The sequence below is a fragment of the Numida meleagris genome, chromosome 4 (assembly GCF_002078875.1).
Source record: "Numida meleagris isolate 19003 breed g44 Domestic line chromosome 4, NumMel1.0, whole genome shotgun sequence".
In the NCBI taxonomy this organism is placed as follows: domain Eukaryota; kingdom Metazoa; phylum Chordata; class Aves; order Galliformes; family Numididae; genus Numida; species Numida meleagris.
Window position 1 is genome coordinate 97223072 of NC_034412.1, and position 15775 is coordinate 97238846.

General features: G+C 43.5%; 1 long non-coding RNA gene across 2 annotated transcripts in view; it reads left to right on the top strand.

Moving 5' to 3' along the window:
• Positions 1-11171, top strand: part of LOC110398649 — a 36024-nt gene extending 24853 nt beyond the window's left edge. Inside the window, exon 4 of one of the 2 annotated variants that reach the window (XR_002438522.1) lies at positions 7144-11171. This is a non-coding gene — a long non-coding RNA (uncharacterized LOC110398649). Of the gene's footprint in view, positions 1-2132; positions 6607-7143 lie in introns of those variants that run through there. The other variant, XR_002438521.1, reaches the window with a different exon arrangement.

Genomic DNA, 15775 nt, shown 5'->3' on the forward strand with positions numbered 1-15775 from the left:
TAGAAAACCATTGAAAACTAATAGAGGAGAGATTTAGAGTGGATATAGGGACAAAGTTCTTTATGCTAAAGGTGGTGAGGCTCTGGCACAGGTTGCCCAGAGAGGTGGTGTGTGCCCTGTCTCTAGAGACATTGAGGTCAGGCTGGATGGGCTCTGAGCACTGATGGAGCTGTGGGTGTCTCTGTTCATCGCAAGGAGTGGGACCAGATGGCCTTTAAAGGCTCCTTTAAATGACTCTATAATTCTAGGATTCTATGATACTCTAAAAATTAGAAATACATATATATGTACTTAGTTTATAGGTCTATGATTTACATTTTTAATGAATCTTCCTCAACCTGGCAGCTGAAGAATTTTTCTCTACAAATTAGACTTCTGTTTCACACATAATTGCAACATTCCAGCAACTGTGATTATAGAAACCCCCTCCCCAAATTGAAGGGTGGTGAGACCATGCCAACGCTGACTATGCATTCGTTTTCCTGTTTTGGCAAGTCAGGTGTTACCTTGATTTTATTCGACATTTTAATTAAAATTTCTCTCACCTATGGACAGAACCCTGTTGAACTTAAAATGGTGTCACTGACACAGAGTAGCAAACTGTTCCCTCTTGTCTCATGGTGGAAACCAAGAATACCTTTGGGTCATAGATAGATAATAAATATGATGTATGGGAAACAATTAAATGCTGCTGCTGATTAGCTCTAGGGAGTGATCAGTCTGAAGATGGAGACGTCCCTTCAGATGCATTTCCTTTAGTCAAATTTTGCACACAGCATTCAGGAGCTGGGATGGGCAGAGCCCATGTGTTGCACTTGCGGGGTGGAAGGGAGGCGAGATGAGTCCTCCAAGCTGCTCTCCCTGTCTCTGCCACAGACTCCCAGATTTCCTCCAGTCACCTGCAGGACGTCAGATCTGCACTGTCTTCAGAGCAGTGAGCAAGCAGCTTATCTCTCTGGGCAGCCTTCTCTCCAGAACAAGTCATTGTGAACGTCTTGTTTCAGCAATACTAGTGGCTTAACCCATGTTCCTCCGTATCTTGGTTACTCTTCACTTTTGAATGCAAATTTACCATAGAATCACAGAATCGTTAAGACTGGAGAAGACCTCTAAGATCCCCAAGCCCAAGTCCAACCCACCCCACCATGCTCAATGACCATGTCCCTCAGTGCCACATCTCCATGGTTCTGGAACATCTCCAGGGACAGTGACTCCACCAATCCCTGGGCAGCCTGTGCCAATGCATTGCCACTCTTTCTGAGACAAAATTCTTCCTAAAATCCAACCTGAATGGACATCAAAGGGTTAAAATCAGCCCTCCTTGGCCTCTAGGTCATGGGCTGTGTGAGATCCCCATGGTCTGCTGATAATGTACCTTCCTACCAAGCAGCAGCACGCCAGTAGGTTGCAGGCTGGGGTGGGGAGGTTCTCCAAAGGAGGTGAAGCTAATTAATTTCCATTCCCTCAAAGACACTGCTGTTGGTGTTTCCAAACTCCCCCTGTTCTTTACTTACCCTTTTGGGTCTCAAGGGATGCCCCATGACAAATTGGAGTTCTCTGGTGAACCGATCACATTTTTTTTTCCCTGCTTTTTTTTCGGTGCTAAAGATGAAAGATTTAAAATGCAATAATGTTTTGTCTAAATTCTTGTGGAAATAGCTTATGACCTTTCATAGAGAAATGTGGTTTCAGCTTTCCGGTAAGAGAGCTCCCAGCTAATGATTTAGCTCTATTTTCTAATAAATAGTTGGCAAGAGACGACCACTCTTATACCCTTTGTCATTAGGGACCTATTATTTATGACTCAGAAATGAATCATTAGGCTTGGCAAACAGCAATTTCTTTGTGGCCAATGTATTTTTCCACTCGGTAGCAGAGTATGCTTGTAAATTCTTCCTAAAAATTACCATTAAAGTATCTCCAAACAGACTCTCCCCCACACCATCATAAATTCTCTCCCCTTTGGTGACTATTGGTGGTCTTCCCACTTCAGGAAAAAGGGTTTCTTTTTTTGTTCTTAACGCCTTTCACGTTTCCTTCCAGCTAATTACACTTTTATTTAATAAGGTAAATGCATTTTGTTTTCTTTACGGCCTCCACTTTTTACAGGATGAAATATTTCCTTCTAACAGAGCCTTCCTGTCTTCCGTATCCTGGCGGACTCAAAGTCTCCAAGAAATTAGAGGAGACCTTTGCACTTACGCTTACATGGCGGTGTCAGGTTGCCAAGGGCTTCGAAACGTCATTTTCATGGGAAGATGTGACAGCACATGGTGGACACAAATCATCTGAGGGGCAGATTTCCCTGAATTCTGGAAGCGTGTATGAACAACAGCCATCCAGTAGCTCATTTTCTCTCTCCATCTCGTTCTGAAGTTACGGTTCACCTAGATGAGCAACTTCTAGAGCCTGGCTTTTGCACCTTGAGAATGTCGCAAGGGATGTACTATTGTACTGCTAATTAGGACAAGGGAATTAGGAAAAGCTCTGAGGAATGTGGTTTGGGCTTCGTTCTTCGTTCTGGATGCAGATTTCACCATTGCTTGCACACTTCTGAGTCCATGAGACCATTTCTTCCCAAAGAGTCAGCCTGACTTCGGGAATTTGATCCCAGTGCCAACTTTCCTGACATGGGAAGGTGAAGATCACAGGTAGAGTGTTGTCTTCAGAGCAAGGAAAATCTGATAGGAATATCTCCTGGAATCTGGGAAAGCTGCACCCTATTTAATTTTCTACAGCTGGTTCTGCTTTTTTGCTGTTGTTGCTTCTCACTGGGACCAGAACATGTCAGGCTACGTGATATTTATCAGCAAAAAGCAGAAGATGAGCAGTTTCAAGAAAATTCAAGGGGACAAAGAGCAACTACAGGCTTGTGAGCACTGCATACTTATGCTGACTATCCAAAAAGGTGGAATAAACCTTGCGTGTGCAGATCCACAGATTTTAACAAGGAAGAAACCACCATATCACCTAACATCACCTCCTCCAGAGCAATTTATTTCTTACCTGTATTACCAAGCAAAGACTGTTCTGCCTTGGCTATCAATTAAAATGGAACTTTGGAGCAGGAGGCAGGGGAATATTAAGGCTTGTCAGTGCACAATATAAATTAATCACTGGGAATGGTTTATTGCTGGCAAAGAGCAGCAGACCAGTGTAGCCCCGAATCAAAAGGAGGGAGAATAACGTTCTTTTCCCAGTGAAAACAGCAATTCTTCCTTAAAATTTAGGGTTTGGTCAAAGTTCTGCTCTTATTCTTTTTATTTCATGGAAAGCCAATAGGTAAAATACACACAACATACTTGAAAAAACTACATTTTAACTGAAGGCAGCTTCTTTGGTTAAGTCAGCTAATAGGTCAGTTGGGAAAATAGAAGCAAGGAGAGGACCACAGACACCTCTGGAGAATGGAAGAAGGCGTAAAGGGTATGGGTGAGTCCAACAGACTTCAGGTACAGCAGAGAAGATAAAATGCAGAATGAGAAAAACTTCTAGAAAATAAGAAGAACAAGAAAATGATTTCAGAGAGGCGAAGCTGTGGACATTCAGATGCTTTAGGTGCCTCTTGGGTTTGTTGGAAATTGCTATCTGTAACGACACAACCTGAACGTGAGGAAGGGGAAAGGAGAGGAGGTAGATGAAAATTGTCCCTGAATACAGGGGAAAAAAAAGAGGAAAAAAAAGAGAAAAAAGAATCATTTTTGTTCCTAAAGTCTAGAATTTTACTGAAAAAAAATAGCACACGTTTTGGAATCTACCATTTTGTTGGGATTTTTAAGGATGAAAAGTAAACCTTTTGATAAAAATCTATACAAAAATCACCTTTTTGGTCCCATATCGATCATTTTCTGAGTGCCTATCATACAGGGAAGACCACTGTTCCCTGCTAGGTCAGACCAGTCATCCATTTCACAAGAGCATCTGCTCACAGACATGTTGACACTAAACACTTTAAAAGCAGCTGTGAAAACTTCTCACCAACAAAATCATAGCTGCACCTGTTTGTGGGGTACATTCCCAATTATTCCTTTTCCCTCTCTCGACAAACTTTAGCCAAGTGTCGGTTTGGGGCTCCAATATAAATTGTATCCTGTGTTATTCCAAAATTGTTGCCTAATTCCTTTGGTATTTTAGCTCACAGTCATTTCACTCTCCGTATAGATGAGTAATTTTCTGTTAATTCTTGATGAGCTCTTCAGCCACGAAGTGGCCTTCAAGAACAGGAAGGATTCCTCTAGACTGAGAACACAATCTCAAAGCTGAGAATAACACTCCAGCTCCTTCAGATGAGAACACGGCCATAAGAATTGAGTATTTTTGTTACAAAAGAAGAGGAATCTCTTGGCCAAACTTGCATATAACATGAAATGAACCAACAGTAAACCCTATCTGAGGTCTGAAAAAGTTTGAGTAACCTTCTTTTGCTCCATAATACTCATTGTACCTCAACGCTTTTCAGCTCAGGCCAGCATTGGGAGTAGATGTGCCAAAATTCTGGAAAAAGAAAAAACAAACAACAAACCCCCCACCCCCAAAAGAACCCTTCTCCTCTCCTGGATATTCCTGGACCAGCTGGAAGCTGGAAATACTAGCAATTTCACGGGGGATGAAAAATTACAGACCCAGGAGGTTAAACAAACAACACTCAGGTTCTTGTTTGGTTGGTTGTTTGCCAAAGCCCAGAAATGAATACAATGGACGAGTTCATCTTCCCATTTTTTTTTCCAAACGATTATCTAAATTAAATCCCGTTAAATTGCTCTTGTTCCTGGAAATATGCAGTTTTGCTCCTTATTTTGTGTAAACAAGCATGGATCTGACTTGAAAGGTAAGACCTACATTATGGGCTGTGGTTGGGGTTAGGGTGGATTGCTTGTCCAAGCCATTTTTCTGGGGCCATTAAGTGAAAAGGGGGTATTTCTAAAACACAAGATCTCTAAATAGGTAAGGCCAGGTAGAGTAAGTCCTGCCTCTCCTATCTGTAATATAATTCCTATCTGTAATTGGATGTTGCTATGGAGGGCAGCTTCCTTGATAGAGACATTGCTGTTGGGCCTGGAAACTGTGACATCTAGAGCAGAAAACTTGGCTCCGGAAATCACTGGGATCAATCCCAGGTCAGGCATGAATGACATGAAACTCAGTGCCAAACATCTGACTTGTTCCCTTGATGTACCCATAAGACACAAATGTGTTACCAGAGCAGACTACTGGACATGGAAGCCACAGGATCTGATTAAAACCAGTCCAAAGTACTGCCCATAAACAGATATGGTATGGCCATGAAGACCACATACCATCCATTCAGTGCTGCAGAACTGGACCTATGACTCTGTAGGATGTGTTGGTTTAAATACCATCACTGTGTCTGCAGTTCCCAGGTTTTCCTACCACACATGTTTTGCTGAAGTGAGAGGTCTGCTCTGGAGCATCTGACTCCAGATGGAAGAGGGCTAGGGCTCAGCAAGTTAAAATTCACTGAGCAATACCACTACTGAAAATTGCCATGCAAGCAAATAATAAAATGGCGACATGCAGTTAGGTAGATGAATAAAGACATGATACAGAGAGTATATTATTATGTGTGTGCAAGCTGGAATGTATGCACTGAGTTTCCAAAAACAGGGAGAGATGGATGGGACAGAGGGAAGACGTGAGCTTTTACCACTTCAGGACAGCAAAGTCAGGAGCTTTCACTGCAGGATTTGTTCAGATTCTTTATTTATACATTGTCCCTATTCTCTCCTCTGTCTACACGACCAATATCTCATTCCTGAGCTTGGTGGCCCACTGGACCTGCTGTGTTCATTTCGCTCAAGCATCCCTCTGCAGACACACAGTAATTTCTTTAAGTAATTTCTTTACTTAATTGATCAATTAACAAATCATTGAACTGATTCTGAGGGCCACCTACCCTCAGAGAAGGACATGCCATTTGGGAAGAACATAGCAAACAGGGCAGTGCACGGCAATTGAATGAGATGACCTATAAAGGTCCCTTCCAACTCAAAAGATTCTCTGATTCTATGATTCGAAGACCTTCTTGTGCCACATTCATGGGTTGATGCAGGACAGCCCCTTCCCAATGACAAGCCATCCCACCTTGTGTTGTGTTCAAGAAACGTTTAGATGTTGTACTAAGGGACATGGTTTAGTGGGCAAATATTGGTGATAGGTGAATGGTTGGACTGGATGATCTTGGAGGTCTTTTCCAACCTTGGTGATTCTATGATTCTGTGATTCTATAGCCTTTGCAGAGCACCACCGTCATGGTGGCTGGGACAGGACTGGGGAAAGTGCTACTGAGCATCCTGCTGCCTTTCACTCATCCAAGACTTATTCTGCTGGAAGCAAAAGGCCACTTTTTGCCCTAGATCTGACCATTCTCTAGTTGCGCTTCCCTTTGTCTCTACAGTTTTTTTCCTTAGTATGGTTCCCTTTGTTATTTTCCATGCATGTTTGTCCTCACCGTAAGGAACAGCACTGCCTCTCCCCTGCCCTGAAATGGAAGCAAGTTGGACACTCTGTTCCCCAGAAAGCCCCGGGGGGCAGCGGGACATTATTTTAGTATTGTTTACACTTCTGATCATCAGACCCAGCAAACGCCCACAGGCTGGAAACCCATCCTAATTGTTGTGAGTTGTTTTGTTTTTTTCCCCTGGTGGAAAAAAATCTGTTAGTTATTAATCATCACCAAAACCTTGGTTTTCAGCAGTGCTAAGATGTCTATAGTGCATCCAGGGAGTGACAGACATTGTGAGAAGAGGCTGTATCATGGGGATGCAACCGAGAACCTGGCTCCAAGAGCTATTTAAGTAGCTCAGCTCCTTAAAGTACCCTGCCACGCTGTTCTCTATACACAGCCATGATGTTCCCAGTGGGGATATTTGCTTCAAACATTCCCACCCTCCAGAAAATTCTGAATTAGCTTCTCCTCATCATTCCAAGATCCAGTGAAACAAAGACAGTATTTATAACGTAGTGTAAACTGGAGACTAAATAATAGGACATTGATCTAGCTATATACCCACTCAGATTCTGTCATCCTTTCTCTTTTATTCTCATCTATCCGTTTGTCTATTCATTCATCCATCCATCCCCTTACACCCTTTATCTGCTATCTTTGTGTATTTACCACTGCAGGTATAGAAGATGTGCACAAACATATATGCTCCTATGCGCCCCTGTCAGAGCAGTCTTAGAGCACTTTGATTTGATGTCATCTAGGATATTCAAAACAATGCAGACAGTCTTTGAAGTTGTTATCAGTGGAACGCACTGCTGCCTTCCTACAAGACACATAGTAAAAGAGAAGGATGTGAAACCTGCTGTTGTTCTATATCATAGAATCATATAATGGCTTAGGATGGAAAGGAGCTTAAAGATCAACAAGCTCCAATCCCCCTGTTGTGGGCAGGGTTGCCAACAAATGCACATCCACATCTCTGTTTGGAGCAGAATATTGTTTATCAAAAGGAGCTACAGAAGAAATCTGCTCCTCTACACATGAATTAAGGAAGGAAGGAAGGAAGGAACGAAGGAAGGAACGAAGGAACGAAGGAACGAAGGAACGAAGGAACGAAGGAACGAAGGAAAAGAAAGTTGTGTTTGGTCCTAAGGATGCACCAAGCCAGCACCAGCCTATAGGCCCAAACAGCTGAAGGACAGAGGAGACACTGAAGACAATACCTCCCTGAAAGAAGAGGGGCCACATTTTCATCTTGCTTCTTATTATACCTTCATTTGGGGAGAAATGAACATAGTGGGAGGGAGGACTGACGGCTTGCACCTGTTGTTACCTACATCACAATTTCCCTTCCCCACAAAAGGTAGATGCCTGTGTCCACCCTTGAAACAGCAAAATAGCCATTCCTAGTTGAGGGGTACAAGTGAACACCCTCTGGCATCTCCAGAAAACCTGTCCTAGCATCCCAAATGGCCTCCAGCTGAAATATAGCTCTGTTTCTGACAACGGACTCCGAGCAGCACAGCTCCATGCACCAAGCCCTGACACATTGCTGGAAAGGTCCACCTCCCGCCTGGTCCAAGAATAACAAACCTTTGCAATGTGCTCTCATACATCAACAATTAAGGACAGTAACGATCCAAACAGCCATTTCCCCAGGGACAGGGGGAGGGAAGGAAAACGTGTTAGGCCCTTGAAGAAATGTAAACCCAGTGCCACGCAGGCCTTGGTTTTTTGGCATGGCTCCGGGAGGTTTCGTGGAATGGGGAGGCCTAGGCCGCATGGCTCCTGTGGGGGGATCCGTGGTGTTATTGAACGCAACCTCCTTGGGGACAGAGGCTGAGGCTAGGTTTTGGGGCACCTCATGCTTCCTCCTCTTCTCATCTTTGGGCCTTGGACGGTATTGATCTCCAGATCATGCTGCATGGGGCTCTAGCCAACTTCAGGGCATAGTGCCCTACTGAGCTGCTCCCCCAAAGCCTACCAGCCAGGTTCACAGTGCAAGCAGGGCCGCATCATTAGCAATCACCATCTAGAAGCACCTAATTCTGCCCCACGACAGCTGAATGGGTGCAACGATGGCTTTACCAGGTCTTGCTAGCCCTGTGAAGTGGTTTAATGGGAACACAGAACCTGCTGGGAACGGCTCCGTGGTGTTGGCTCACGGGGACTCCAGGAATGGAGCAGACAGACGGACTCTGGTTTTCAACCGCGCCTGAAGATCTGTCAGCAGCAAACAGGGCCATCTGGATGTCTTTTTGGTGGAATTACTCCCATAGTTCTCCTGGAATAAGTGTTTCACCCCTACTGGAGGGCTGTAGCTTGCTCTCCTCCCTATCCTCAGGACAGCTTGGCTTCAGCCATGTGTGAAGACATGGGACAGAAGAGCTGCAGCCTGCAGAGTGTGAGAACAAAGTTCTCACCTCTGCAGCCAAATCCCTCTTTCCATATGGGAATAAAAGAAGAAAGCTCATAGAAATGGCGCGTCCCACCCTCTGTCCCACTTCTTCTCCCTTCCCAAACACCATGAAAGCCACAGGAAACCTGTCTGAGCAAACTGTGATCATCAGAACAAGCGTTGGGGTTGGAAGTGGTCTCTTTGCCATTCCATGCATTGATTAACTTACTCAGGACAATGCACTAGGAAAAGTTTTGCAAGTTCTTATTCTCCAACACAAACAAAGTTAGATTTAGACCTCAAACATGCAGGGTACAGCTCTGCTAAGGGTTAAACTTTCACCACTCCAAGCAACACCCGGGAACTACTCTTCACCCTTGTATTTGAATGGTGCACAAAGATGCTGTGTTGCTTCTTATTGCACAGTGTGCCGTGGGACATCTCTGCCATCTTCCCACCCAACCAAACACATCCACCACGCCGCTCTCGCAGCTCTGCTCCACAGCATGAAGAGCAGCCTCTGCCCACTTGGTGGATTTGAGCACAAATTGGCTGACCAAGGGGTTTTATACTAATCATGCTTCCTTCTTTGGTCTCTGTTGGACGTCCATGCGAGGCCAGCATCGGCCCGCAGGTTTCTCAGAGCTGGCTCTGTGCCTACCTGCAGTGCTGGGCCAAGGCACGTTCTGAGCAGGACTGGCGGAAAATTTGGGATGGGACCATCTTCTGTTGGCCAAAGCAGCATCAAAGAAAACCAAATATTTGGTGGGTGTAGCTCAATTTCCGTGAAATTCTTGACAAAATTGCAAACTAAAAAAAAAAAAAAATACCAAAAAAGCGTCACTGCAACTTTGATTTTCCCATTTCAATTCTCTCCTTTCCCTTAGGATTGCGAGTGCATATATCTGATAAGACAAAGCCCACTGTAGTAGACATTGCTGCTTTGTTTGATTGTGTTTTGACTTCTAAAATCACGTTTGGTAGCGGCTTTAATATCTCCCAACGTGCTGCTATTTTGATGTAAAGCATTTCTGCCGTATTGAAGTGAAACCTTCAGCATTGTCAACATGAAACAATCACAGACCATCAAACAGGAATAATCCTACAATGCTGAAATGCACCAAGTCAATGTTATTGACAAGAAATATTTCAGTATTTCCAGCTAGAGTTCTTTTGGAAACGCCATTTCACAAGAAGTTTCAGATTTTCACTTCTGTGTTCCAATTTGGAAGAAAAACAAAAAGTAGAAATGTTGGCATTTCCCCTGGGATGGAAATTTGATTTTCCAAAAAGTTTTAGTAATAGTCTGGGTTGGAGGGAGACATTTTAAAACCTGTTATTAAAAATGATTGTCCAGCCAGTAAAAATGGTGTGAAAGGAATGGATTCAAATATAGATTTACAGGTTTTTTATGTTTCCCCTCCGTAACTAACATATCTTTTTATAGATATATTTCACCTTCCTAACACTCCCTCTTTGTTACAAGTACCAGCCATGTGCACTTTCCGATGCTCTGGCTGACCTGATCAACTCAACTGCAAGCAATTGTTCCCAAGCTTCCATGCAGCGGAGACAATTGTTGCTTTCATTTCAAACCTGAAAAAGAACTCGTGCTTGAAAGCTGGTCTGATTTTTTTTTGAATACATCATTGGCTTAATAAAAAGCATGACTTCTTCCTCCAAGCCTTGCCTAATTGTTAATAGGAAACAACTGATGCCAGAAAAATGCCTGATTTTCTTAGTGTGCTGCAGTTGCTTTGCATATGGCTACAGTACAGGCTGAGACCACAAGAGATCACAGAATCATAGGAGTTGGAAGGGACCTCTGGAGATCATCGACTCCAATCCTAAATTTAAGTTCCTTCCTAAATTTACATCTGCAATATCATGCTTAATAACCATAGTTGGATTTATTCTCCCTAATTTATCTAATATCATTCGAATTCAGTGGACTGGGATATGTTAAAATAATCCAAGCCAAATTATAATTTGTGATTCTTTTTGTTTTAGAGTTCGTGGGCGGAAATCCTGCTATCTCATTCTATTTTTTATTCATATATTAAACTTCTCTTTTACCCCTTCTATCACAGTTCAGCGAACAGCATTTTAACCAATAAAAACTGTCATGTATTCAGTTTAGATAGTCGACCAGTCATAGAATCATTAAGGTTGGAAAAGACCTCCAGCATCATCAAGTCCAACTGTCTGCCCATCACCATCTCACTCGCTATTTGGATGCTGATTTTAGCTCCCTGGTGCTTCACATCTCCTGGAGGAGGATCTTTTTTGATCAGAATACTATTGATTCTAGATATCTCCCATCAATAAAGTAGAATTTCTTCAATGTCATGAATGTGTGTGCACGTTTTGGGGGAATCCTTTTTGGAAGAAGACTTTTCTGGTACACTGACACAGGTGGTCACATCGCACTCTCTCATCAAGATAGATAACGATGTAGGGAAAGTAACACTGGAAATAACATGTTATTTTGTAGCCAAATTGCTCCACTCGTGTGTGCATTCATAGGCAGAGATAATGACTTAAGTTCCAAATCCCAGAGAAGTCACTTGATTGAAAGAAGGCCTGATAGAAAGTAGAGATATTTAAACCTTGAACGTCCAATGAGGAGATGAAGATAAGGGAGTGGGGGATCTTGGTAAGGAAGTGATATCTTAATCATCATCCCGTAAAACCTAAAACAAACAAAAAAAAAAAAACCATGAACTGTAATTTAGATTAAATTATTTTAGCATGTTCCAGGCAGCCTCTGATGTTTTTCTCTCCTGTTCAGAAAATCAGAAGCAGTCACCATAAAATATGGGGACGGCTCTTTATTAGCTATATGTGAAAATGAGTGTACATAAAGAATCTCTAAGGGAAACTCCTGAGTCCGGGCTAGCAGTCAAGCCTGGACCCTTAAATCTTAATAAACTAAGACTCAACTTCTTCTGGACAGGGATCAGGAGGAATCAAAGCCAATCGTCTTCTTCCTGGCTTGGATCTTAAATGCAGAACCAGCCTCTGCTTGGGGCTAGGAAGCTGATTTTCTAGCCTTAAATAAAATAACCCATAAAGTTAACCCTGCAACACGTACTTCTGTTGAGGGGAGCGGGGTTAATTGGCACGTTTGTTTGTTTGCTTATTTTTAATACAGACAGCTTCAGTAAGCCAAATTCATCCCAGATGTTACTCAGTTGACCTCGGAGGGGTGATTTTGCTTTGACTTTGATAGAGTCGCGCTGGGGTGAATTCATTTGCAGACCTGCCACCTTCTGTGAAACGGCTGCCAAGCTTTTTGCCTGCAGGGAAAACTCCCTGCCTAGCTGGGATGCCTGGCCCTTCCTACTGCTACCTCTTCCCAGAAAAGTGAGTTGTTCAAAACTCTCTGAGCCCCTGGCACATGGAGTGTATGGCACCGACGCGGCCCCTGGGCTGCACCCCTAATAGGACAGAACAATGGTTTCTAACTCATAGGATGGGTGAGGCCATCGTCTTCAGAGGAAGAAGAGTTTAGCCTTGAGAAACGTTATCATGGTGAAGCAACCTGGTGTTAGGAGCAAAAGACAAGCCTTAATCTATTTTATTTCTTAATATAGATGTAGCTTCTGGGACTGTGATATAACCAAGATAACAGCCTGGACAGTCGTAAAATCATAGATTCATAGAATCATTAAGGTTGGAAAAGACCTCTAAGACCATCTAGTCCAACCATCCCACAGTCCATATTGCCCACTGACCACATCCCTCACTGCCACATCTCCACAGTTGTGAACACCTCCAGGGACGGTGACCCCACCACTCCCTGGGTGACCACTCCTGAGAAGAAATTCTTCCTAATACCCAACCCAACCCTCCCCAGTGCAACGTGAGGCCATGCCTTCTTGTCCTATTGGTCATTTCACAGGTTAGAGGCTAAGCTCGGTTACATCTGCTCCTGAACTTGATCTGTCACTTGCAATACAAATGCATGCAGGGGCGTGTTGGATGAGAGGTCAGTTCACAATCTGGTCACGTGGAATAAGAGAATACTAAATCTGAATTGGAATTAGGAAGGTCTTTTGAAGATGGACAGCTGTTTCTCTGATTTTGGGGTTGGCTATGGTTGCATCCAGTCCGGGTTCAGGTCCAGTTCAAGACAACACGGCAATAAAACTGATGTTTGGTTACCAGAAGAAACCAGTCAGAACCCACGCCCATCAAACCCAACTCTTAGTTCAAAACAGGGTGCTGAGACCCAAAATTGAAGCCATTGTTTTTTTGACCACGCGTTTATTTCCTGACTTCAGCAATAAATTTTCTCGCTCCGAGTACTTTTTCTGTTGTCAAATAAACACAGCTTTCTTAAGAGCGCTTTGTTTTAGGGAAATAAAATAACATCTCGTCTGTCCTCTGTCACACTGGATGTCTGCAGCAAACATGATAAATCCGAGGACTGAAAATGTTCTTTCAGCACACGCTTGTGCTGCTGGAACTGGAACTGCCAGAACAACTTTTGCTGGTTGACACATCTTAGGCATGACATTTTTATGATATTCCCGTTAGATTAATATGTCTTTTTTTTTTCTTCTTTTTTTTCCCCCTGATTGAGACATGGCTCATCTGCAAATGAATCAAAACTTGGCCCAGCCTTTTTGGGAGCTTTCATTCTTTCATATATCTCTTCCTATTTAGAGATCTCATGAGCTTTAAGAAGAAGAAATTCCAGACCTTTGTCTGATCTTTCAACTCTAAACACAGTTAACGATGATTCCATATAACATCGCCTTCTGCTTCTTTGTGAAATATTTCCATCTGTCTAGTGACATTAATGAAGAAGATTTATGAAAAAAAGGGATTTTTTTTCCCTTTTCCTCCTTTGATGCAAGCAATTTTTCAAAGGAAAGCAGGAAAGTTTCAGTTTTCCACTCATACGACAATAAGCCTAAAAGTCATTTCTAAACAACCTTCAGCTATTGAAAAATGTTTGTTTTCATCTCAGTCTTTCCAAGCAATTATGACACATTTAATGAATCTTTGCCCCTTTCTGTCAAACAAAGCAGATGGTTCCATACGTCCACGGGCAGCAAAAGCTCCCAAGCTCTAGGAGTCACACAGCTGTGTCGCCGAGCACCAGTTCTATCAGAAATAAAGGAAATACCACTAGAAGGGGGAGAAACTGCAGGGTACAAGAAGGGAAAATGGGGCATAGCCTCACAATAGGTTAGTGGCACGGACAAAGACGGACCCAAGTTTTGCTGACTCCTCCATCAGTGGAGAGGAGCTGGAGGCAGAAGACTTGTTGCATTGGTAGGTGCCAATTTCTGCCGGAGGGAAGTGCTTTCCAACAAGATTTCTATACTGCTTGGAGGCCCCTGAACTAAACCTTAGTCTTGTGCTAATGGGGCTCTTTCCTGGAACTCCAATGGGAAAAGATTGTGTGTTTTAGGAACAGAAGAAAGAAAAAAAATCTATGTTCCTCTCAATGTCAGTGCTCAGGCTTAAGTGAGCCAACATAAATGCATTTGGGCAACAGAGGGTTTATTATTCCCGTGGCCTTGCTATTTTCTTAAGTGAGTGAATAGATGTTTTGGGGGGAAAGGTTTTGACAGAGCTGGTTAAAGGCATCATGTGTTAAAGAGAGTTTGGATGTTACCTCCTTACTCACCCCCCTTCTCAGTGGGTCGTGCTGCTATTTGTCAAGAGGAAAAATCTTTGTTTGCAAGGAAGCTGTCGTGAGTTTGAGAAAAATCATGCAAAGCTACTATTTTCTTTTAGCAGGGGGAAAAGAGCTATAGTAGCTGTTGTGTCATCAGCCGGACCCTTTCTTCTCACAGAACCCCCTGGAACGTGCTCAAGACGTATAACCCCAGTTAGACTTCTAATAAATGAGTGTCTGGTAAAATGAAGGGCAGCTCCCAGCAGTCTGCTTTTATAGGAAGTGCTTTCTGGGTGAGAAAAAGAGGAGAGAGCCTCTAGACAGAAAGAGAACTCCCTTGACTTCCTGGGAGATACAGGACCAACTACAATCTTGTTCACATCATCCCATTATAAAATCAGAGGCTCCGTGCTCTGTAAAACACATTGAGATGCTGCAAGCTCCCCAGAGAAGCATATGACAGCAGGAACGTCTGTCAAATGGGGTGACATTTCCCTTGCCAAAGGGAGGGGACGCAAATTTCAGACCACACAAGAACGGGATTCCCATGGTCCCTCCTGGCTGTGCCATCTCCCTTTGAATTTCCCCCAGCAGTGGCCATGCTGAGATGCAGATGTGGTTCCTGTAGGCCTGGCAGCCTGCTAGCCAGATACCAGCTGCTCTTCGTGGTAACACTTCACTTCAGAGGTCCACACAACCTCTGCAGAGAGGGAGATTTGTGAAGGGCACAGCAGCCGAGATCCTCCCCTGGCCTCGGGAGTACCCTGTGGATCTAGGAACTCACTGTAATTGGTTAACTATTGCCATCAGTGACTAAAAATCACATCTCTGCCGCAAAAATCACATCCAAGGACAGACTGGAAAGGGGATGTATACAAACCTGCAAGCACTTCAGAGCTCAAAGGCTGCCCACGTGGCCCAGGACCCTTCTGTCTATCTTTCACAGTAGACATACTGATCTAGAACACTGATCTGTCTCTCTCCTTGCTCCCCTGTGCTTGCCTCTGTGTACACATCAATGTCATCTCACTCTTCTGTTTGCTCATTGAGCGAGGGATGACACTGACATGTAGATTGAGACACTTAATTGGGTGCCTGCAGGTGAGTGGGATATCTGATCTCTCAGTCTGGACAATGAGCATCGACATATTATAGAATCCTAGAATCCTTAGAGTTGGAAGAGGCCTTTAAAGGTCATCTAGTCCAACTCCCCTGCAATGAGCAGGGACATGCACAGCTGGATCAGGTGTCCCAGGGCTATGATTCTATTAACAGG